Source organism: Acipenser ruthenus, chromosome 30 (genome assembly GCF_902713425.1).
Source record: "Acipenser ruthenus chromosome 30, fAciRut3.2 maternal haplotype, whole genome shotgun sequence".
Taxonomy (NCBI): domain Eukaryota; kingdom Metazoa; phylum Chordata; class Actinopteri; order Acipenseriformes; family Acipenseridae; genus Acipenser; species Acipenser ruthenus.
This window is the reverse complement of record NC_081218.1, coordinates 1,316,969-1,344,114: the sequence shown is the minus strand read 5'-3', so window position 1 is coordinate 1,344,114 and position 27,146 is coordinate 1,316,969. Positions and strand designations below refer to the sequence as shown.

At 36.7% G+C, this 27,146-nt stretch overlaps 1 protein-coding gene and 1 long non-coding RNA gene across 7 annotated transcripts in view; one reads left to right on the top strand and one right to left on the bottom strand.

Annotated features, from left to right (window-relative positions):
- Nucleotides 1–21,535, top strand: part of LOC131702735 (uncharacterized) — a 131,453-nt gene extending 109,918 nt beyond the window's left edge. The window contains exon 3 of the long non-coding RNA XR_009309490.1: nt 21,088–21,535. This is a non-coding gene — a long non-coding RNA (uncharacterized LOC131702735). The remainder of the gene's footprint in view (nt 1–21,087) is intronic.
- The window catches only part of LOC117394878 (leucine-rich repeat and fibronectin type III domain-containing protein 1-like), a 223,088-nt gene that overhangs the window by 32,102 nt on the left and 163,840 nt on the right, over nt 1–27,146 (bottom strand). For all 6 annotated transcript variants that reach the window (XM_059004622.1, XM_059004624.1, XM_059004623.1 and 3 more), the window contains one exon: nt 1,468–1,527. The gene's annotated coding sequence lies outside the window, so the exon portion shown is untranslated. The remainder of the gene's footprint in view (nt 1–1,467; nt 1,528–27,146) is intronic.

Below are 27,146 nucleotides of genomic sequence, written 5' to 3'. Positions count from 1 at the left end.
TACAAATATTACAAATGCAAATGACAAACAAGAAACAAGAACATGAAAAATAACAACACTGTAAGCAAAAGTGACTTATATTTTCAAATATATCTAAGATAATGTAAAGATAATGTGATACCTTGTAACAATTGTAAGTCACCCTGGGTAAGGGCGTCTGCTAAGAAATTAATAATAATAATAATAATAATAATAATAATAATAATAATAATAATAATAATAATAATAATTAAAAGTTATCCTCATGCATGATCGAACCCCAGACCAATTACACAGAGGTACAGTATAATTCTCTTCACTTCCATCGCTAAGGTTCAAACATTACACGTTTGTGTGCAAACCAGCAGCAGCAGTTCATTCTGACTATACAACTACATTTGTTAAACCGTGTAATCTAAGCTACACTGAGGAACTTCCCTAAGCAGCTGAGCGTGCAATTTCTTCGAGAAGCGTACACAGCGTGGGAGAGCGTCTCAGCACTACAAAACACAGTCACCTTTTGTGGAGTTTATGTTGACTCAGAAATGTCTTCATCTAGACAATGTGGGGAAGCTATAAAAAAGGCCAACAAGATGCTTGGATATATTGTGAGAAGTGTTGAATTTAAATCAAGGGAAGTAATGTTAAAACTTTACAATGCATTAGTAAGACCTCACCTAGAGTGTTCAGTTCTGGTCACCTTGTTACAAAAAGGATATTGCTGCTCTAGAAAGAGTGCAAAGAAGAGCAACCAGAATTATCCCGGGTTTAAAAGGCATGTCGTATGCAGACAGGCTAAAAGAATTGAATCTATTCAGTCTTTAACAAAGAAGACTACACGGCGATCTGATTCAAGCATTCAAAATCCTAAAAGGTATAGACAATGTCGACCCAGGGGACCTTTTTGATCTGAAAAAAGAAACAAGGACCAGGGGTCACAAATGGAGATTAGATAAAGGGGCATTCAGAACAGAAAATAGGAGGCACTTTTTTACACAGAGCATTGTGAGAGTCTGGAACCAACTCCCCAGTAATGTTGTTGAAGCTGACACCCTGGGATCCTTCAAGAAGCTGCTTGATGAGATTCTGGGATCAATAAGCTACAGACCTCTTCTAAAAGTTTACTGCAGTAAATATGGTAAAATCATAGCAAAACTACAGTAACACATTGTAAAAGAAATCACGGTTAGCCATTGCAGAGCACAGGGAATGAATGGTATAAGCATGTGGAAGAAATACTGCATATTTACCATTGTAATCTTTTTTTACAGAAGACATATTCTACAAGCCATTAAACAGGTATTCTTATCAACCCCTATGGATTTAGGATAAACTGAGATTTATTATTTTTTATTATTATTAATGTTGTGGAATAACTGATATTAATATTGTTATACACTGGACCATATAACATGATCAAGTCTGCTGATAATGGCCAAAAAATGATTGACATTATACCACTGGAAAATTATGGAGTGGAAGGCTTACCTCTTTGCCTGGTGTCCTGGCCTCTCTTTGTGTTTCTCTTATTGCCCGGTCCGTCGCTGGCTAAAAAAAAAAAAAAAAAAAAAAGGTAATTGATTTATTAGGATGCAGTGTTAATCGGCACCTGAAGACACAAATATATTTGTATTATTTCACTGTGAACGATACAGTCACATTGTCTGCATCTCCCTGGTGTGGGGCATGTCCTCCTAGTATACTCCAAGCCCATTCATTTCTCAGGAATGCTATGCAGTGCTGCTCTGATGGCAATGGTTACTTTCAAGATGATAATGCATCCGCCCATTGCGTGCTGGTACTTGATCTCTTCTTATTTAAATGCAATGCTATTTTACATGTCAACTCAGGAAAGATAATTTTGTTCAGCTAGTTAAAAGCTCACATTATGCACATCCATGCTTCTGTATAAATACTATTACAACTAAATACCATTATATTCTTAAAATGTGAATGAAGACATCATTAATAGTTGAAATGAAACAAGTGGAGTTTTGAAAGTAGGGCAGTGCACTTTAAAACCTGTTTATGGCTGACATTGTTGCTGTCCCCCTTGTGGCAGGGTAGAGGCCCTGCACATGAAAATGTGTATTTTGTGGCTGGCAGCCATCTTGGCTCCAGAGTAGGGGAATTACCTGGAGCCAAAATGGCCACCCCTTTGCACAGCCACATTTTAATTACATGTGGAATGAGGCCAGGTGGTGACTGACTTATTGATGGTCAATTAACCCCTGGCTTCCTGCTATTTAAACAACAAATACATGTGTGTTTAGAGTGAGAGTGAAGGCAATGCCAAGCCTGAACAGTGTGGAGAGTGCGAGAGAGTGAGATTTGAGAGGTTGTGCTCCCAGTCTGTGCACCGAGACAGCCAAAGATTACGGGCTGTTTATGAAGGCTTCTTGTTTGGATTTGGTTTGTTTAAAATGTTTCTTTTGTTCCTGTTTTGTGAAAGAATTAAAGTGCTGAATTGTAGTTTTCCATCTGTGTTGCTATACTTACCGCTGACCAGCCTTGACCTTGAGTCTGCTACACCCCACCCTGTAAAACCGCGGGTAGTGCTTAGTCAGGTATAAATTGATCTTTGCTTAGCTGTGTCTTTTGAACACATGCTATCTACTGTAATTACTGTTCTTGAATCTATGTACACATACAGTGCACTCAGGTCATGCAAGCACTGTGCCAAATGAACTTTAAGGTGCAATTGATGTCTTTTGAGCTGAATGATATCGTTAATTAAAATATAAGTGCTCTTGCTAATTGTGCAATGTGATTAGCGGTCTTTGCTAAAATGATGCCTTTCTGAATGAACAACTTTAATTATAATCTATATTATCACCTATCCTAATGAAGTCACTCATATCACTCATACATTTCTATGTGGTCATATTTATTTGTGTGTGTGTGTGGTAACTAAGTTTATACCATACATTAAAATCAAGAAATCAACATTTGTGTCTTTAAACACATGTAAGTGCACCAGGGAGGGCAATATTTAATGATTGAAATTATGCTTGTATCTAAAAGATCTTGATGACAAATACAATAGTATCCCCGGAAAAATTCTATATCACCCATTTTCTCACTATACCTTTTGCTTTGCCATTGCTGATCAGTCAATCAACCAATCTTTATACCTTGTATAGCGCTTTGCTGCAAAAAAAGGTCACACTTTAAATTGTGTCTCTAATTACTGTGTATTTACATAGTAGTTACTTAGTAAATGCATGTGTACTTACACACCATTACAATGTTATTATGCATAGTGACGATGCACTGAATGTGTACATCTTTTTGCAAGATATATGTAAGTACACAACTGTATCAGAAAAGGGTTAGGTTTAAAGTTAGGTTTAAGGTTATATCGTGCAAAAAGATTTACACATTAAGGGGCTCATACAAGGATAGGCACAGTGCAAACAATTGCAGCCTAGCGGCCAGGTAATTATTTTTGAGGTGAGGTGAGTTAGTAGTACAGAGAGCAGTAGGCGTTGTATGAGATTTGTGGAGCGCAAAAATCAAACCAAACAAAAAAAAGATGTCAGAGGAAGGCAGCAAAATCCTCTTTGTGCATGAAAAAGAAACGTTTTCTGAGGAGTAGTTGAGAGTCATTACTAATTAACCTAAGTATTACCTATTACTCCCCTTTAACTTAAAGGGAATGCTATTAATATTTGTTTATTTAGCAGACACCTTTATCCAAGACGACTTACAGATACTATTATATACTCCAGGTGTATAAACTCTATCTAAATACCTTCATATACCTTACAGACAGCAACGTCAGGTTCTAAGATGTTAATATTTGTAGTCATCTGCCAACATACATAGAAAAGATGTGTATGCACATCACAGTTATTGCAGTAACAGCAAATACATTAAATTATGAGAATTGATTCTGTGTAGGAGTCTGGAGTGTACATTTATCCCAGTCTGGCTGCCTGCTCCTGCTTACTTTCAAAGCACGTAAAAGGTAATAAAAATGTTAGGGTCCTGAGTCGAGTAGATTGTAGTTGATTGTGGCAGGGGTGGCGTGCACTGGAAATTACTCCTGCACCCTGGCACTATACAGATGTGCACAGTGAAATCAATTGCTGTGTTGGTCATATACTATTTAGAGGAAAATTAAAGAAAAAATAAACATGTATACAGTACAGTATCTGGAAGTCATTTAACCAAAGCAATATCATTTGTATTATAACTGGCAGTGTTGATACTGCAATGTGTTCTTGTTACTTTGAGTGCAGCGTTTCTCTAACGTTTTCTAGTTGGAACTCCTCTTGAAAGAGACTGGTCTCAAAACCCCTTATTAAAAAATCCATTCACAAATAAATTATATCTAGATTCAGATTACGAGATAAGGTCAGGGGTTAAGTATATGAATTGATAGAAAACAGATTACTGTCAGAGAGTGTGTATATATATATATATATATATATATATATATATATATATATATATATATATATATATATATATATACAAATAATAAAACATCACATCTGTAGTATTCTTAATCAGCTAATATTTAAATGCAAAGCCTACTTTATATCATATGACCAGCTTATTGCTCTGTAGTCATAAGGTATATTAGGTCTGTTTGTGAGCCCCCTCAATTGAGAATCGCTAGTAACCACTGTTAAATCAGCTGACCACACTATATACAGTCCACCACTATTAGTCAAGTTACTTGCCGTTGTACTCTACAGTGGACATGAGCAGAATAATTTTCAGGTATTCATTTCTTAATCATCATTACCTGGAACTAATCTTAGATGGCGTCAACGTAATTAATTAGCCCTGAAACAGGAGTAGACAATCATTCCTACTTCTATGAGATCAGCCCACATGTGTGTCTGGGTTATTTTCTATATAATTCGATGTAGAATCTCTTAACGTCTGCAGGACTAAACAGAAACTTTAAAAATAAATGTCCAAATGTCTACCAGGGTATCTGGTATCTTTCTTTTTATATATCAATTCATCTACCCCTGCTTTTCTCTCTAATTTAGAATGTCCAAATCATGTTGCTTCACCAAAGCAATTCCCCCAACAGCTCAGGAGAACTGATGGTCAGTGTACATCCACTGATCCCACGACTAAAACGATGTATACCAAGGCACTCTACAGAGCTCCTACACGGTCCCTGTAAAAACTCTAGCAAAGACTGTTAACTTCTCACAGCCAGGATGCAAACCTGCACTCCCTTGACTGCCATGCCTTTACTGGATGAGCATCTCAGGGACCATTGTAATGTCTTTATTCTGAGTAAACAAAATCGCAACATAGTCAAGAAGAAAATCAATATGCTTGTTTTTGCATGCAGGATTAGCAGTTCATTAGGATGTGTGATTGCTGATGGGTTTTCAGTCTTTCACCTCCCTAATCTAATTCCCAGTGACTCTGGAGAGATTTAGTGTTCATTTTGCAATTTAAAAAGCACTGGGGATATGCAGCAAGATTCTTAAGAATAAACAAGATTAGCACTCAAGCATTAATTATCTTTCCCTTGCAGCTGAGGCAATTTGTGAGCAAAATGAGGGGAAGGGAGGGGTAGGAAAGGTGAAAATATTTACACATCCCAAGACTAAGCAACAGAAATTATATGTAGGCTTAGATTTTTTTTGTTATATATATATATATATATATATATATATATATATATATATATATATATATATATATATATATATATATATATATATACACATACATACTTGATAAATAACTGTAAGCTTGATATATTTTGTTACAATGGCAACCAGAATAAGAACAAGCTGCCCATAGCCTCATTACCAGATCTGCTGATGATTTTATATAGCTAACTCTCTTTGTTCCCAATATTTCAAGGCATCTCATTATTTCAGTGATCATCAGGTAGGATTTCTATGAATAACTTGGGTTACAACTCGTCAGATTTCTGTAAATAAAACATAACGTTTGTGATAAGGCCAAAATCTGCAGAGCTCTGAATCCAACCACCAGAGATTCAGGTCGACTTGTCGAAATGCCTCAGTTCAAGTGCTGGCTCTGTGCCTGATAGCAATGTGCTAATGGTTGTTTTTTTCCTTTTTCCAAACCTATTAATTACTCACTGGGACTGAAGCATGTCTTATGTATACCCTAATTGAAGTTTACCGTGATTCATCATGAGAAAACATTGTGAAGCTCAATACAATTTCAAGTTTTGTATTACAATGCAGTCACAGAGCTGTATAATCATTAGTGTTCCCAAGAGATGTCTTCCTAAGAAATAAGCTATATTTGTTTTGATTTTTTGGCTCTATTCTAATTTGCATAGTTGGCAGGGCAAATGTGTAAATAAGTCTTAAAGGTTATGACAATAAGTCTGCCAGGGAGTATGAAGAATCGAGGTCAGACGGGCAGTAAAATAAAATAAATATAAGATTACAAAGTGAAAATGATCAAAGTCACATTTGTAGGATTTTATTTTTATATATATATATTATTACAAAAAGACAGACATTTCTGTTTTTGTTATTGATAAGGGAACCTTCATTGAAGACTTGGTGAAAATGTTTTTCAGTGGTAAGAAACGAGAGGGGAAAACAAAGGACAGTGTCTCAACATTGTCCCGGATAACATCAATTATGTTGTTTACCCAAAGTTGGCCAAAATCTTATGTTCTTTCCATGTTAGAAAAGCAGTTTGTGATTGATAAAGGATTAATTCAGCTTAACTCAGGAGTATTCACATGCAGAGTAGTGCCAAAGCCATAAAGAAATATGGGATACCATCAACCTTTTCTGAATATTTAATGTGCTGCTTTTTCAAAACTGCAATTGCATGAAGTGGATTTAATGATGCAACACAATGACTTGATATGCGAATGGATAATGACTGAAAGAAATCCAAGAACCTCAATCTGTTTGTCTAGACCAGTAGTTATTACTTAAGAGAAACAATTTAGTAGTCAGTATTAGTAAAGCCCATATGTAAGTGAAGCGTTGTGCACTGAAACCTGTGCACCACTAATATACTTTCCCACTTTACAGGTAAAGGCAGATTTAGAGAAAAATTATAATAACTCAATATGAGACCAACAGAACCCAGAACCACTCAGAATGATTGCAAACACCATAAAACTGTAAGGGGAATGTAAAAATTTTTGCCTAATTCCATTTTACATGTCATTTTGGAATTCAATGTCGGGATCATTATTATTTGTTTATTTAGCAGACACCTTTATCCAAGGCAACTTACAGAGACTAGGGTGTGTGAACTATGCATCAGCTGCAGAGACACTTACAATTACGTCTCACCCGAAAGACGGAGCACAAGGAGGTGAAGTGACTTGCTCAGGGTCACACAATGAGTCAGCGGCTAAGGTGGGATTTGAACCGGGAACCTCCTGGTTACAAGACCTTTTCTTTAACCACTGGACCACACAGCCTCCTAGTGTTTGCTTGCATGGGTATGGTGAATGTGGTGATTATGGACTACTTGGTCACTGGTACCTTCTGTTAAGCAACTGATCTGCTGACCTGGCATTGCCAGGGTGGACCGTGATGCTGCTATAGCTAAAAATTACATTTTAGCAAATGTTTTTGAGCCAAAGGCAGAAATGAAGGGAGATAAAAATAGAAAGTTGAAAAAACAGCCTGCTGATTTATGACTGTGCAGTTGTTTTCTCTTATGAGCTTTCTTTGCTTCATAAAATGCTGTTGTTCGAGCTGCCACTGTGTCTCAACAGTCCCCACAGCTTTCCTGCAATATAACAGCGCTAGCATACAGACGGGAATTGGATGGAAATTAGAAAGTTGTCATGACACCGTCAAAAGGGTCTAAAAGGAACATGGGTGCCAATGATTGGGATCTGGAGGCTATTTAAATGGTCCCTCAGTAACTCCTAATTCCTTCTGAAATGTTGTAGGTTGAAATCAATAAATACTAAAACAAACTTCGATGACAAACTTCAATTTTTTTTCTTTTTTTTCTTCAAAGTGGAAATGGGTTTTGAATCTTGTATTACTGGATGATCCCTCAATTGATAAAACATGAAGGATCTCATAATGGTCAGAGTTGCGGTCAATTCCTGTTTTTCTAATTCTTTTTTAAAATCGATTCTGAATTCCAACTCTCCGGAATGGTCCATCAATCTTATGACTGTGAGCTGTCAGTATGAAGACAGAGAGAACCATGATGTATATCAACAGCATATACAGAATAGCAATGGTTAGAAAACTATTGAGTGTGAACAGCCAATCAGCTTTCAGATCTAGTGGGCTTCTATTTTCCATATATGCCCGCAGGAACATTGAAGTGCTTAACTGTGAATTAAATTTAAAATCAATCTGTGCATAAATACAGGCTTTTTCCCTTAACATTCTAATCTACAAATAATCTCATTAAAAAAGCATTTAAAACACACTTTTGACGCTGGTCTAGAGACAAGATAAATCATGTCTGTGACAGGACACGGTAATGACGTCTCAAATTGCAGCTACTGTACAGCAAATCAACAGGAAAGACATGATTGGTCCACAATTCTGTCATCAAATGGATCCAAACAACACCAGCCAGTCAAATTGCCAACCCTGTTTCAGTTCTTTCCGCACTAGCCAATCCACTCCCTGCCAGCTTGAATGACGCCCCGCCTCCAACAACAAGTTTCGAGTCTGACTCAATACCACACAGACTATTCAACAATTGTACATGTCCAGATAAATTATAATAAGAAAGAGTAAGACCCCAATAAATAAATATGTTAGCAATAATAATTTTAATAATAATAACGTTTTCTCTACGTGTATGTCGTTTTTCTATTCTAATTATGTTAGGGACTATTTTCCTCAGTGGAAGATTACCTGGCGAAATATCAGAAGTTCAAGGTAAATATAGGTTTTAAAGAGAAAATAAATAAATAAATTGTTTTCTAATAGCGATAGAGCCCACTCTGTGCGGGCTCTACCGTGTGGTATATGACCTTGACTTTCGTTAGAGCCCTTGCCTACGGCACGGGACGCATAACTCCAGTCGCAGTCATCTACCATACGGTAGAGCCTGCATCGACGGGCTCTATCGCTTAAATAGTTTATTGAAATTGGATAAGCAGTATTTAAGACCTAGATTAGATAAACAAATGCAATATTAGTATCATGGTAAAGTATAGAAGATGAGTGATTTACAATACTGCTATTGTGGAATAATGTCTTGTGCTGTCAATATAAATGTTAAAATGAATATATTGACGTACAGCCAGATACCCACCTCCATAAATCCCTATAATTGGATAATTCCTATAATGCATGCTAAATAATGTTATCAAGTTTCAACACAATTAGATAAGCATTTTTTTAAAGGATATATAGATCTTGCTTTGAAGTTTTCCAGCAGTGTAGCAGCTGCAGTCGTGAGTCTCCTCTGTCCTTTCACCTGACGCAATGCTAGGCAAGCAAGCAAGCAAGCCATTAATTAACTAACTCTTCCCAGCTGCACGCGGCTGATATCTCACTGACTGTGCACAATGGCCCAGTTTCTGGCCCAGTTTTGCTTGCGTTCTATCTTCACGGACTAGACAAGCTTAATTCCCAGAGGGAAGAGCTAGTGCTGGTGCTATTTGTAAACACTGCAAAGTTAATGAGAGAAATGATAGTGTACACAAGGGAACATATCACAATGGTTGGATAAAGCTGGTTAATCATAGGCCTTGGCCTTTGTTATTTTACTTACTTTTTTAGCAACCTCATTGTTTTATTCTTTTGTGCAGAATTATTTTCCCTCTTTTTTCCACAATTTCGAATTTTTTCGAACACTTTTACGAGTCTCTTACTTTACATACAGTAGTAGTTACTTAGTAAATGCATGTTGTTACTGCATCTTGCAAAGCGCTTTGTGATGGTGGTCCACTATGAAAGGTGCTATATAAAATAAAGATTGATTGATTGATTGATTGATTGTGTACTTACTAGGGCTGTCAATTGATCGCAGTTAATTTCTGCGATAAACGCGTACATTTTTTGGGGAGATTCATTTTTTTATGCATGTTAATCACACTCCTCTGTCTTGTCCTTCTTCGCATACCATAATTCATTTCCTGCAGCACCATTTTAATACACTCGAGTGCATGTCAGGACGGTAGTCATCTTTTGAATATAAAATTAGTCACAAGAACCACGTTATGTAGCAAAGCACTCAAACTGAAGGACTTGTGAATGGGAAGTTTATTTTTTGACGATTCATTGGCTAGAAAGAGGGTTACTTGTATCTACTGTCAAAGTGAGTTCCAGTATCACAGAAGTGCATCTAGTCTGCTGTACCACCTGCATGCTGCTAAACATGCTTTCACTTCTCAAAATACGCTTTCTAGTAGTTCTGTTACAGACAACAACAATATAACAACAAATGAAATTTTCGTCAGAGTACTCTTTTAGAAATTCAGGATCGCTGCAAACCCATGAATCAAGCTCTTCACAATACTATAACCACCTTTATTTTAAACAATATAATTTACAATTATGGAGGATCTAACCATTAATCGATGAATGTTTAGTTTTATTTAGGCAATTTCAAGTTATTAATAAAAGTTCATTTTAAATTATTATTATTATTATTAATATTATTATTATTATTATTATTATTATTATTATTATTATTATTACAAACTTAAATGAGATGGATGCAGTAATTGTATACATGGTACAGTATCTGACAAGAACAGCTGAGGTGCCTAATACTAGAGTACATTAGATTACAGATGAAAAAAACAACTCAACCCCAAGCTTAGCACTCAGAAAAGCCATTCCAGCTTCTTCTGATCTTAAAGTAAATACAACAAACTTGTGAAGAAATCACATCAGCCCTGGAGTTCAACAACAACCTGAAAGTTTCAAATGCACCTCCAATGCTGTTCAAAGTTGTTTTGGTTTTTTTTCAAATCAATGTTTAGTTTGGTTTTACTTCCCGGTAATTGAAGGACAAAGGCACCATGAGAGATTCACCTGATAGTTCCACACACCTAATACGCACACTAGCGATAGTGGAGAACCGCCCTCTTAAGCTAAGGGAACATGAAGCCACTTTGTGGATTGGAACATGGTTTCAAGAGGTTTAAGGCTACTGCATTCACACCACGAGAGACTTGGGGTTCGAACCAGGTGAAAAAGTAGCTTTGTGTTTCCACAGCTTAATAAACACCAGAGCCATTTTTTTCACTTTTTTATATTTTAGAATGTGAAAATGTTTGGCCTCCCGAGTTGCTTGCTGTAGCCCAATGGCTAGGAACTGTTTTGTGTAGGGTGTCTCTTATCATGAGAGAAATCATGTTGCACATTTTGAGCAGTCAGAACGTTGCCCTAAGTGATGAAATAATGTTTTTTAATCAGCATGTTATGCCATGATTTGTGTTTTTAACAGAATTTATTAGCGCACTCAAATTTTACCTTTTGGAATGAGGTCAGTAAAGCATGCTTCCTATGTCAATTTAATCTCCATTGCGTTATTGGTATAAGAACACACCACAGCATTGTCAGCTGCTATATGTGATAAATGTAGAACAGGTATTGTACATGAAAACACACTTGTATCGTGGCACATAATACTTTAATTTTTAGTTTAACTTTCTTTTTCAGTTTTCTTCCACACACAACCTTCTAAACTCTTCAGCACAAACAGCACTGACAGATGTTGGGAATGAGTGTGTTACTAGACAAGTCTTTTATCGGGTCATTATCTTTGCCAGATTGCTCCACTTAGTTGTTTACATGCCGGCGCAAGAAAATCATCTCACAAAATATTTATGAGGTCAAGTTCAGTTTGATAACAAGCACATCATTACCTAACATTTAGCTATTGAAAGACCCACGTGGGGAGGCAGGCAATTATATAATGCACTCACGTTGTTGATGTCCTTGGAGGAGCAACTGACAAGTAACAGGCATGCAAACCATTAGCACCGGGGAGAAATTATGGCATTGAAAAAAAACTTGTTAAAACAGACAAGCACAGGTATTGGGCTTACGTGTTAGAGATCTCACTGCAATATGTTAAACCCATCAGTAAATGTAATCAAATTGACCTAACAAAAATATAACCTTAAGGGCTTATAAAATATGTGCTTGTTACTGGAGTTTGTAACTTGCACAGTAAGCAGTGCTAATGAGAGCAGTACCGAACTATTGAAGCTGCCCTTTTGCTTCCACCAGCCTTGTTATAAATGCTAAAGATATGTTTTAATTCCAGTACTAAACCTGCGTACAGACGTCATCCTGTGCATACAACAAAAATGTAATTGTATGTAAAAATAATGTGATATCTTGTAATAATTGTAAGTCGCCCTGGATAAGGGCGTCTGCTAAGAAATAAATAATAATAATAATAATAATGGACCATATGATGTAATGCTAAAGTAAAAAAAAAAAAACGTCATATGTGGAGTGTGAGGGAACACAAAGCCACTTTTTTTAGGAACAGTGGTTTGAAACCTGGTTCCAGGAGAGCAGAACTTTGCCGTATCAAACCCCAGGTCTCCAGTGGTGTGCCATGCAGTGGCCAGAAACCTAGTCTCCTAAAACCAAGCTTTATTGTAATAGAAATCATCTTGCACAGTTTAAGTAGACAGAATTACTGAAATCCATGTTTTTTGATGCAGACGGTTCCCTTTCACATCTGTATTTTGAACCTGCCTCCATTTAACTTGATTTGCTACAAGGTTGTAGATTGCAACTTCCCAATAAGATCAAAACGTGAACCCGCATGACCACACAGTAGAATAGACCATGCTAAAGCTGGAATTTGTTTTCAGGTCACTGCACGGCACACCAGGGGAGACTTTGATACAGCAAAGTTGCCTCAAACTAGGTCCCCTGGAACCATGTTTCAAGCTGCTGTGCCTAAGAAAGTGGCTTTGTGTTCTGTCAGCTTTATACACTGTTGCTACCATTATTTTTTAAAAAAATATATTTATTTGGAGACCTCTCGTCATGGATTCACGACAGTAAAATGACTGGGAAGGTTACATACTATATTATGCATTTTGGTTCAGCATCCCATTTAATATAAGAGCCATTCTCAACTGTGCACAGGTGGAGACATTACTGTATTGTATGTCAGTTCCTTCTTAAGCAGACACTAAGCTTCTATCACAATGCCTTCTCCATATCAAATGGAATATCTTAAGTACTTAGCTAAAGAAAAAAAAAACATTTTCAATAGGAGTGATGTGTGAATTGCTCTGCGGTGAAATTTCTATTAGAGGAAAACAGGACTAATTGAGGTGCTCTTACAGTTTTAATACCCTTTGACTTTGCAAAGATTTAAGCCAAAGGATTTATCACATTATGTGGTCAACAGAGATGGTACACCTAAGATGTAGGATGAATGTTAAAAGCTCTGGTTGAAGTCAGGCGTTTGCATTTGTGGCCTCTATATTCAAGTCTTGGCTTGGGGCTATGCTGATTTTAATAGCTTTTGACCTGCCAACTTAATGGCTTGCAGTAGCCGCACCTTGTCTCTATATATAGATACTGCAACAACCAAGAGATCCATTATGGGCAGCCAGGGTAGTGTTGATTCAAGCTGACAAGTGTGCAAGGTGTATACATTGATCTGGAGAGATGTATGACTGTTCATTGACCATTACTGCCTCTAATTCTTCAAGGGAAGTCGGAATGGTGGAAATCTGCAGGGAAATGTTTTCTCTGGGAAAATTTCCCCTTTTGCAACCTAGTGAAAAACATCAGTAATTATTGCTGTCTTGGTTGCAGGAGCCTCTGAGCTGTCAGCCCTCAATCAATGTCAAATTTGATGTGTTATTATAACTAGATTTGACATACCTTAGTTATTTTTATTTATTTAAAGGGTAAGTACATGTAGCTTAATTTTTTTCTGGAGAATCCTATATATACACCATAAAACACACTGAAACATTGGGAAGTTGTGTATATATATATATATATATATATATATATATATATATATATATATATTATTATTATTATTTATTTCTTAGCAGACGCCCTTATCCAGGGCGACTTACAATCGCAAGCAAATACAAATACATTCAAGTAACATATATATATATATATATATATATATATACATATATATATATATATATATATATATATATATATGTATATATATATATATATATATATATATATGTATGTGTGCAAAGCACTTCAACTCTCAAAATCACAACCTTGAAGACAACAGATTGGATCTCCACCTCAGAACTGTGTGTGTCTCAGTGTTCTTAGAACATTCATCTGTCAATGTACAACTTTCAAACTTAAACAACTGCACAAGGCCACCTAACTATTACTACCATGCTAGCTGAAAAAAAGCAAAGCCAAAATGTGGCTCATTTTTTTAATTGTGAGTTAAAGCCCAAAGCCAAGTAACGGCAGAATTAGGGAGAAAAAATAAAAATAAAAACTCAGTATTCAAGTAACAGAACACAGAACCACTCGGAATATTTTGCAAACTCCATACAATTACTTTTTAGCATACTTACTCTTAAGCATACCTCTCATACTGTATCTATCACAATATTCATTTTTGTGATGGACATACAGTTTTGCATAATAGTCCACTGAGTAAATAGCAGGCGTTAAGTGGTTGAATTGTAAATGTCACTTCTATACAGAGTTTTCTTTTGTTTTAATGGCACAATGTATAACAGTGACTTGTGAAGCATTTCTAGCTGTTGGCAATCTGATGGAATACAGTACAGACTGTTATACTCACCACAGAACAAATACATTCAGCTGTGAACACAGAGAAATATACGTGCCACACTTCATGTAAAGCAATGGCATCTGGAAGGCAGCAGCTCAATAAACTCAATTAAAAATCAATTACCCAACAGGAGAGCTAACTGAAAGAGACCTCTGTGTGACACGATTCTGTGTTTAAGTAACCTCAGCAAAATCACGGTCCTGAAGTAAATACAGAACTGCCTTTTTATGTAACCCTCTAAATGAAATAGGAAACTATCCGCAGTGGAAATTCAGACCAAAAAAAAAAAAAAAAAGTGTTACAATGACAATGGTAAGTGAAGGGCAACAGTAGCACAACTTGGGTGCAGCTACAATTGATGAGTCTACCAATGTAGAAAGCTAACACTTTGTGTTAGCTATACCCAATTGGCAGACAATGGCACTACATTGACAATACAATAGCGTCACAAGGATACCAATTATAAAATCATGATTTTTCTGGAATCAGGAAGAACATAAAAGGAGGCAGTGTCAGAGAATACCCCCCCTCCTCAATTTTTGTTCCCCCTTATTTTTTGTATCGATCTTTCTTTGCATATAGGTCTATATCCATGCACTTTCAACTAAAACCTTAATTTTAAGACCACTTTCCCTAACCTTAAACTTGTACCATCCAGTCTGACAGGTCCAATTATTCTGGGTTTATAAGGCATGTCATATGCAGACAGGCTAAAAGAATTGAATCTATTCAGTCTTGAACAAAGAAGACTACGCTGCGATCTGATTCAAGCATTCAAAATTCTAAAAGGTATTGACAATGTCGACCCAAGGGACTTTTTCAACATGAAAAAAGAAACAAGGACCAGGGGTCACAAATTGAGATTAGATAAAGGGGCATTCAGAACAGAAAATAGGAGGCACATTTTTACACAGAGAATTGTGAGGGTCTGGAACCAACTCCCCAGTAATGTTGTTGAAGCTGACACCATGGGATCCTTCAAGATGAGATTCTGGGATCAATAAGCTACTAACAACCAAGCAAGCAAGATGGGCCGAATGGTGTCCTCTCGTTTGTAAACTTTATTATGTTCTAATATTAATTTACACTGGCAACTAAGATTCTACTGGCACAGATAAAGCCAGGTGGATGAAAATGTAACATTGAAGCGACAGAACACTCTAAACATGATAAAACAAATACCTGTAAATAAAATGCCATTTGAAGCTCCTTTGCCTTTAAAAACATGCCATTACCTTTGCACTTGCTGCCAAGTTAGAGTGTCACAAGCATACCGGTTTTATTAATAAAGGGTTCATCGAGTAATTAGAACTTCGGAGGTAGCTGAAAGCAGTGGGAATGATAACTGCTGACTGTTTTTTCACGGTTCAGGAGATGTATTGAATTTCACACTCAGCGACTGTAAAATTGTGCAGCTGATTAGCATAATAATGTTCATTTAACACAGAGGCCAAGCAAGCTGATTAGAAATGTGGTCATGCTAAGGCCGCCAAGTAGCTGACACTCAACAGACCTGCAAAAAAAGTCATACATGATGGATTGACCTAATTTGTTGTCCTCACGCTGCATTTGGAATTGTTCTATCCCATTGTAATGATCACCCAACAAATAGATAGCTAATCGCTGATAGGCAAGCTATATGTATTTACAGTGCTAAATAATGCTTCTATTTATTCCAATAAGCAAACTTGCAGTATTCCGATGCTGTGATATGTTATTTGAGCAACCATAGTAAATACACAGGGGTTGAACAACATATGATAAACACCCGTCATATCACTGTCAATAAGAAGCACAGCTATGGATTAGCAGTGTGTATTGCTTGTTTGTCGTTTTGATACCGTTCTACTGTCGCAGCTGCCCTTGTGCAACTGGATTATTATACCTCAGTACAGAGCCAAACATTGCATGCTTTTGCAGTGTCATTGAAGTTAATTCGGTATGTTTACCATATATTTTCTTCTAGCACTGCAATACCTGACGTCATTCCCGGTCTTAATAGTAGGAGCCAAAATGTCTGAATGGTACCGGAGGGAATGAGAACACAAAAGGGGAGATGGAGGGAGAGAAAGAGAGATTTGCAATGTAATTGACCAGAGATTTCCAATGTAATTGACCAGAGATTTCCAATGTAATTGACCGGAAAGTTGCTTCCCCGAAACACAGCTAAGGCCAATAGATTGTCTGACTTGGAATGCAGAAGAAATTACAGACGCAGTCAGATGCAATAGAGTTTGTGGCAGTGAGACACTATTTCAGAGGCTCTGTTTAAACTACTGACAGTAGTACACTATCCTTTTTTTAAATTAACACACACATTTGTAACAGAGCAGACTAGAGGTGTACAGTATGACTGAAGTTTGATGAAGACGGGTGCAAAGTTAAGGCTTTTATCGAGTGTGATAAAACGGACAGACAGACGCAATTGGCACCAAGACGCAATAAGGGTCACAGGGTTTTGAAAATGGAGCCTAAAAAACAAACCAGCTTCTACTGCCACCGCTGCAGTCTTTGTATCCTGTCTGCTTGTGTTTTCCACATTGACATAAGCTCTGATAGATGGCTGTCTGTTGCATGCACCTGAAAGCTGTGATTGGATGCACTCATGATAGACAATCAATAATGAGGGCTTAAACAGAACTTTCAAATCCCAATGCATCAGTGGAGATTCATGCTCAACAGCAGACTACTCTACACATCACACTGCACTTACTGTAGAATCTCTGTAAGGCCTTTCAAGATGCACCATTTCTATTTCATATAATTCAGATCTACAGCAAATGGTGGCAGTATTGACATCCAAATAGACCAGCTAAATTGTATGAATAGTCCATTAACTCCCCCTAATTATTTTAACACCTTAGAGGTACACAAGGAATTGAGTGGTTGTTCAAAATGTTTCTTCTCAAAATACATTTGAGAGTGATTCAAGTATCACGAGGAGGAAACTGACCATGCGGATGACCAGAGTCAACATTTTAAACCCTATTGTTTCGTGCGCCTCATTGCAAAAATAAGAAAGTTAGCATTATTTTTATATGTGAGACACGTACATCCCTTGTACCTTAAAGGGTTAAAGAACTGCCATTTCATTTTAATGCCATTTGTTTTTTCAAAAGGTTATAAAACAGTGTCAACCGTGAACTGATTGAACACTGTTTTACAACAGCTATAGAGCCCACCGCCTTCCTGGCGAGGGCTTGCGAGCCGTCAGCGATTCCTGTGTCCCGTGCAGTGTGTATGTGCCACTGAGCGTTCAAGGTCCCTAGAGAATTCCTCTTACACATTACAATACAATGCGCACACAGGCAGCCATTGTCCCCACTAATTGTACAGTATCTTGTCTGAATAATCATACAGCTGTATCTTAATTGCAATACTATGACTACAGCACCCCCAAACAGTTTTAAACCATTTTCAAACAGACTTTCCCTTGACAAAGGTATAAACACACCAAAATCATTGGGAATATATATATGTTTTAAATATTTAAGAAGCTTTTTATCTCCCATTAGTTTCTTATGAAATGTTATCATTTGTTTACACGGATATATGTATCATGCCGTCCTGTACTATATGTACATAATTTAGATCTTTTATTTAACATTATATTATCAAAGAAATGACAAAAATGATATTGCAAAAGTCTACCTTAAGCAGTTAATGTACCTTAGTACACTATTTCAGTTGTTCGATATGGAATACAATTGTAAGTCGCCCTGGATAAGGGCATCTGCTAAGAAATAATTAATAATAATAATAATAATAATAATAATAATATGGAAAACTTCAAAGCGGCATATAATTCAACATGTTAACCTAACATTGTTCAGCAGGTTTTTTTCGACTTTATAAAGCATAATTTCCTAAATCTATAGGGTGATACAAAACTTTTGGCCATAGCTGTGTGTGTGTGCGTGTGTGTGTGTGTGTGTATGTCAAACAAACTTCTACAGAAGCTAATTATCAAAGTATTCTTTCCTGGCACCTCATTTGAAATCAAAGGCACCTTCAGTCAATGGCAGGTCGTTGAGAGTACAGACTGCATCTTTAATGGACTTATTCTCCTGCCCACAAGACAAAGCTTCATCAGAGGGTGTATATATCTTTCATGTGTAATGGTTCGGAAAACCTGTCTGCCATTAAGATGTACATAAGGCAAGCAGCGACCAGCCCTATTCACAACACCACCCCTGGTGACTATCCAGTTGTAGTTCCAGCCTGACTATTAAACCTAATTTGGGAATGGATAAAAAAAAATCCTTCTAGTCTTTATATGAGGACATATGGATGATGCAAATACATGATGACCTCATATGAGCCAGATGCTGTGATTGGACACCACTAAACAAGAAAATCATAAATAAGCATTAAGAAAAAATATAAACCATGACCGACATTATTGCTTAGATTGTACTTACAAACCCATTTTCTTGTCTGCATTTTTCAATGGCCTAGTGGTTGAGATAACCAAATGCAAACTGAAGCATGCAGGGTTTGAATCCCAGTGGTGACTGGGTAAGTAGAAATCACTCACAGTGAAGCTAATTAAATTAGTCTTTGAGAAGGTAAGTGTGGAAAAACTATTTAAAATGCATATTTAAAAACGTGGCTTCATTCCGATTTCAAATCTTTGAGGGTTTTTTTTTGTCTTGATTCTCTGTTGCCTGGATAAACCATTGCTTGATGTGGATGTGGATGCACTGCTGCAGTAAATCAGTAATCTGGAAATACAGTCACGGCACTGAAATATCCTGGGAATCAAAGCTCCTGATAATATCACTTTAGTTATTGCCACACTCCGGTGCAGATGGTTCATGCGCAACACTTATACACTGATTGCCACCTGGTTTAATATCTATGAAGAATTCTCTCATTATTAATGTGTCACATTCCCAAAGATGTCACCCTCTCCAAGACTTCACATGTTCTGAATTTTAACTTCCTTATAAAGTTGATGTACGTTTGAAAGTAATGAGTAGAAGGGAAACAAAATCATCTTCTTTGCATGGAAACTGTTTCAGTGTGGTCCTCAGTTCCCAACCTTTGGTACCTACAAGCTAAAAAAAATGTAACAATGCAACGCTTCCTGTCTGTGTACACCAAGATGTCAAATATTGATAAGCTTCCTTCACTTTTCAGAAAAAAGGCTGTGGTTAAATATTTATATTCGCTGTTCTTCTGTTTAGCTGAGAGCTGCCATACAGACTTGCCCTTACTTGGAGGTGCAAACCCCTGTCCTAACCGTTATGATATCAGGACTTTGTTCGGAGTCATGATTTGTATACCAACCACACTTATGTTTAATGCTTCTAACCCCTTTACTAAATGTGATGTGGCCTATATGGTTTCAAGACACTTTGTACACATTTGACGTTTGGCTTTTTTTCATGCAATAAAACACAGACTTCTGAAGTAATTTACAAAGGGCAGTAGTCACGTGATAATAGGTTAATAGGTTGCAGGGTTTTTCAACATATTTTAAATTCCAAATTCCATTTTAAATTCCTTTGTAGGGATTGCAATTGGAATTTACATTTTCAGAGACATGATAATTGTTGTGATTGTTGAACTGCTGTCATTTGAAGCCAATTTAATTGACATACAGCGACTTCCATTTAAGTAATGTGTTTCCACTGTGAGAAGGTCATTTTAACAGAATACTGCAAATTGCAGTTTTGATCAATGATGACGTGTTGGAATTAATGAAAAGGGAATGGGAACAGGAGCTGGGAATTGATTTTTAAAAGTTATTGGGTAGGGTAGGGTACCTCATAGTTATAAGCGATTTCTTCTTGTGCAATTTGGCCGACTGAAAAAAACAAAGATGAGAAGTTGTGGCTGCTCAAGCTGTGCGAAATTACATCACTTATAAGAGACACCCTACACACAAAGCATTAACTTATTTTAAAACACAAACATGAGGTCTGTACTGCTATTAAACATAAAATAAATCTGTTGTGACGCTTTTATTGTGTCCTGCATCACGATTGAATTGGACACAGCATGCAAGGGTTCAGTTAAAACCCAGCAAGTCTCGATTTCATTACTAATGTTCAATACCCACCTCAGCGATTTCAATCTGACTAGGATGCTGTACCAACCATTACTGAGCTCACTGATGGAAGGAACCATAAACCTTAATAATGAAAGTGTTGTAGAAATTAATGGCTGCATAAATAACTGAACCCCATCATCTGGTAACCTCGGGAATGTTTACACTTGGCCAGCGCAATCAATCGCCTGCTGGTGTAAATATCCCCTCGGTAACCAGGCTCTGCAGCTTGATTTCATATACAAGGCAATCGTTTTTAGATAATAGTTACTTTAGGGTTATTACCAATTATGAAATCCAATTGCTGTTATTGGCTGCTAGAATTGCACTGCTTTTTCTGTCTTCTTGCTTTTCAGATTCTGCCACAATGTGAAGGTTGACATTGGATCCCATCTTCACTCTTATGGGGGTGCGCAATGACAGGTGTCTATGGCAGAAGTGACACGTGCAGCCTGGCAGGGTCACAGCTCATGACATTCTTGGCTGATGAGGCAGGCCAGGGGTTGGCACGGTGGCAGGCCACAGCATTGATGACAGTGAAGTGCTGTCAGTCTGGATAACAGTCAGCAGTCAGGGCTGCTGACTGCTGACAGATGGTATCTGGTGGCTACTTTGGTAACACTTTTCAATGGCTTCAAATGATCATTGTTGTGTTATTTTACATAGCACAATTCATGCACAATGAAACTAATGCTAAATGATAAAAAGCTCAACAGAAATGATTGCAGCACTGCTTTAAATTCCAATAAAGCATAGCTATCTGTATTTAAATAATCCCATCAAAAAGTAAACTGAGGATATGATGTTCACAATGCAACAAAACTACTGGCACATTGTAATCTTAAAAGATAATTTAGTACACTTTAACTTGTGAAGTAAGTAGTTTGGACTACTGAAAACCCTTCATAAAAGTGGCCCAAATTAAAATATGTAGATTGCGAAACAAAATAGAATTTGTTGCAATGGAAAAATATACAGTTTCAAAACATATCAATAATGAAACCCGCCTTGGGGGGGGGGGGGGAAAAAGCTAAGCACACAGACATCCAAACAACATGACCCAATAAACAGACCTAATAAATCTTATTTTAGCATGAAAACTAAAACTTATTGTGTGATACAGTAGCTTTGAGGAGCAAGGGAAAAATAAATCATCGGTTTCCTTTAGACCTTTATTATCTGTCCCCAGATTACCGAATACTGAGGTTAAATCGTTTCCAAAATGGTTCAGTGACTGCTAATTAGTGAACTTGTTTTTAAAGTACTGGTGGTAATTTGCAAAGCATTATACAGCATCCAATAACATAATCCAATAACTTCAAATGATACATATTTATAATCTAATCACTAACCCATTGTACCCTGCTGGAGCCCTGTAGCATTGTTTTTTCAAAGCAGTATTTACTAAATCTATTCTCCTGAGGTCTAGCCCCAGTCCAGCTACCGTCTTATCAATTGCACAGCATGTCTCATGATGAAGATAGCTTATCTATGTAGGGCCCCAGTGCATGACAAACTCAGGGCCCTATGGGAAAATTTGCTTTTTTAATTCCCTTGCAGCCCCATAGAACTTAAATACCCAAAGATAACCAGTCTTGTCTGGGTCAAACACACAATCAAAGACTCGTTGGCATGACACAGTAGGAAATGCTTATTTGAACACTATGTGGTAACACTTTACATACTGTCTCCAATTACTGTGCCTTGACATTATATTACTTACCCAATATATTTCTACTTACACTCAGTTGCAATGTTTTATGCATAGTTGCAATATATTTAATGTGTAAATATTTTGCACAATATAACCCTAACCCTACCCTGAACCGTAACCCTTTTCTGATACAATAGTGTACTTACCAATAGCATGCAAAAAGACTTACACATTAAGTAAAGTGTAACTATGCATACTAACATTGTAATTATGTGTTAGTACACATGTATTTACTATGCAACTACAATGTAAATATATAGTAATTAGATACACTTAATGTACCCACTATGTAACATGCATAAGCCTGCATAAAGGCTACATAACACTGTATAAAGTCTTCAGAAATCACTAGGAAAACCAACATGCACATGAAATGTGCTGGATCCTTATACCACCTCCATTCAAATAAGCTGTAATGAAGGGTTCTGCATGTAGTTATACAGTGTTAAGTGGCCTTCATGAAGGTGCTATGAATGCAATATACAGTGCTCCCCTTTTATAAAGCAGCCCTTAATACTACGGAAAATGTTATAAGGCAGTACCGGTCATGGCTCCCATTTGCCCCATAATGCCATTACACTGACACTAGTAGTCTTCTTATAAGGAGGAACACAAATAGCACAGTCTAACTATGGACCTCAATTACAGCGCTATAAAGGGGGAGCACTGTATTCACATTGTCCAAACGAGCTAAAGCTTTTCCATACAATATCAGGACTGATTGTTCATTAAGATCCTTTGCATTTCAATCAGAGGCAATTATCGACTCAGGAATACCAAGATATTCAGTGAGCAACAGATTCCATTTGGGGATAATTGGCACCAAATGACTCCATTCTTTAGTTCCGGAATATGGATTTCTGTTTGCTAATGCACTTGTGAAAGCTTCATTTTTTTGCATAAATCTGAAGAGGTGATTATGGACTGTATTCAGAGATATCCAAATAGTAGACAAGGGCTCTGAATTTACACCACTGTGGTACTATTGTAACAATGGCGCATACCAGTGTAGCTGCACTGTATTGGCATTGTTGTGTTGCCATTACAGATCAAATTGATCATACGTTAGATTGATTTGTACATTTGTGGGGCCGACAGTGTGTCTGTTTCTTTTATTACACAACAGATCTTTTAAGAACCACTGCATCTAACACGTGCAGTCATTAAGCTGAACCAAACATACTACATTTAGATTCTGGGAAGACTATTAAAAATGAATGAGAGGTTAAGAGGGGTGATGTGACCTAGCAAGACTTGTCGATGACCTTATCGTGATTAATTACAATGTGTTTTCTTTTTTTCATGCCTATTTTCATTCCTGCATCCGCCTAATCAGTGGTGTTAGAGATGAAGGCATATTTCTACAAAGGCACACACAGTACTATGACTCAGTAAGCATGCATGCATGTTACATTCTAGATGTTTCTTGTACCACAAAGCATCCACGCTTGTAAATTAATTGTGATCACTGAGGTCTTTGCTGTTAAATCAATTATCTTACCTACCTAATTAGTATTAGCCACATTATCATTGGTCCCTGTTTTGTTTTGCTGAAGGTAGTTTGTTGTAATACTGCTGCTTCTCGGTACTTCATCACTTCACAAATGCTTTCTCTTTGATGATAAAAAAATAAACAAACATTATTTCTGTGTATAAAATGTATGTACGTATGTATGTATTGATAAGTCTGTGTTAAGGTGCTTTTGAGTTCAAGAACTGGTCTTCAGTATTAGTTGCCTGCCATAGACATATTCCATTCCATTCTTTAATTAAAGAATTCCATTCTTGAATTCCATTCCATTCTTGAATTCCATTCTTTAATTAACTCCTATTTTTTGAAAGCAGAAAAGAAAATCATGATAATGCTAAAAAATAAAAAATAAAAAAACCACAATGAGAGTGCTTAAGTGGACTTGAAATATACAACTTGGTTGTTTGGTTCTAGGGTTATAAGATGAACAGCTGCTTAATCTCTTGGAATTTGTTAAAGACTGGAGGAAACGCTTTGAAAATATGGCCCATTCTGTTTGCTCGATCAGTCAAAGTGTCTTTCTATTGCTAGATAAAAAAAAGCAAAGCAAACCTCAACCAGAATTGAAGATCCCTAGATGGTGCTGTCTCTTCTATAAAGACATATATTACTGTCTATATTACACATATCTAGGGAAGGCACTGAAAGTGGTAAGAACTACTCTGATTATAAACATTATAAAATAAAAGCTTGGAAACTACAGTACGCATATAAATTAAAAACCTTTTTATGTTTGTTTTTTTGGAAGGAAAAAATCCCATCAGAGATGCAAATATCTAAATGTTTCTTGTGGAATATCCAACTTATGTTTTGCATTAATAATCAAAGCGAAGGCTCTAATGTGGTTTTAGTTTTAAGATTTAAACACGTTAGCTCAGACGCCTTGTCTTGTAAATCAATCAATTCAATAACATCTGCCATGCATGTTCTTATAATCTGCTAAAAACCAAAATACAGCACACGCACAAGCCACATTATTTGTGTTTTAGGGGAGACAAATCTGAGCCATGTTATCTTATTTATTTATATATATGACCGGAGGGTCATGGGTCTTGACCGGAGGGTCGTGGGTTCAATCCCAGGTGGGGGACATTGCTGCTGTACCTTTGAGCAAGGTACTTTACCTAGATTGCTCCAGTAAAAAAAAAATGTATAAATGGGTAATTGTATGTAAAAATAATGTGATATCTTGTAACAATTGTAAGTCGCCCTGGATGAGGGTGTCTGCTAAGAATATATATATATATATATATATATATATATATATATATATATATATATATATATATATATATATTGCATTAAGCAGATTACAGCAGGTGTCTGTACCTCGCTATCAAAGCAGCTGCTTGAATAGAGATTTTCTTTGCTCAGCTCTTCCTTATCCCGTTTTTTATTGTTCATGGTAAACATGTTTCCAGTCATGCATTAGTCAGCATGTGATGAAACCACCTGCCTCAAACTGTATTCAGTCGATACTGAATACTGATTTCTTGTCCATTGCAAATTAACATGGCACATTTCAATGAACACATTCTGCACATAGTAGAGTGATGTGGGTCAGATTGAATCCTTGCAAAGCTAAATGCGTTAATGTACAGTATTTGTATACATTTCGATTATTTAACCTTTTTCATGTATAGGAAGGTACTGCATATAATTATTTACCACCTCTGTGTATAACTAACAGCAAATGCTGGGGAGGCCATTTCTAAATAGTGAAGTAAAGTAACAGGAATGTCCCTCATTGATTATCACAGAAAACCCCTTTTGCCAGACATTATCAAGCCCCTGTATCTTCTTGGAGGACCTGGTAACATGACCACAGCCTCGGATTCCCAATTTCTGACATTTAGTCTTAAAAGGAATGATAATCAGGCCGTTCAAATCCAATACCAAGGAAGATAATAGGACCAACAATTCTATTTTGTTTTTCTTTAAACATAATTAAACCATGGAGTAATTAAAGTGGGTATAGCTCATTACAATTCTAATAGATCTAGCAACTTCCATTCTCACATGGGCAGTTTGGATAGAAGACACTTATCTCAAACATCTTACCAAATAACACCAAGTATGCCTCCTTATAGGTTGCCTTACACTTCCTGGGTCATTTTCAACTTGGGAGTAAAATTCTGTCTACCCCTGACCAATTCCTGTGATGTCAATAATTAGACCTTATGGCCCATACTAGGAATTTTGAGTTAATAAATAAATAAATAAATAAATAATGACACATGTACTGTGAAACAAGCTGAATACATCAATACATGCTGCATATTCTTACTCTTATTAAACAGCTTTCATGAATATGCTAATTTGAACAGAAATTAATGCCATATCATAAATTAGTTTTCACCTATTTATTCTACATTTCAACGAATGCCACTTATTATAAATACAACGCAACCGATTCTAAATTGGGATCTGTCAAGGCAAACCTTCCAGCTCACAGTTGCTGCATTTAGATTGGATTTTTATGTAATGATCCACCAGCTAATAATTCCAATTGCCAGGTACAGTATTGTGAATAGCTGCCATTTAGTGGAACGTGGGAAGCAGTGACGTTTACGAATTCAAGCATTCAATGGAAAATGACATGCATGTATATTTAGAATGTGTAACAACAGTCATATGTAGCAAGCTCTAAAATATATTGCGATGGATTCTATTTACACTGTCCACTTTTGTTAGATTCAAAAACACCAGTCCAGAAGAGTTTCATGCCTACAAAACGTGATCTAATACATCGAAACAGTTAGCTATTAAAAGTGGTTGTATATACAAAGCTATAGTTTGCCATGTTGTCAAATGTATTGCGACTGGATCCAGAGCGGACATGTCTTTGGTGCAATAACACGTGATCAGTAATAGGACCATATCTATATATCTATATATCTATATATCTATATATCTATCTATCTATCTATATATCTATATATCTATATATATATATATATATATATATATATATATATATATATATATATATAAACATATTCATCTGGCGGCAGCCTACAGGCACAGCATTAGACAACTGTACTGCACGTCTCCTTTAAAAACTCAGCAACTCTGGGTTATCACTGGCCCCCAGTGGCCGTGAGAATCATTCGCTTAATTCTCCATCATTGGCAACGTCTGAAAGCACCACAGCTAAGCGTGGTATCAAT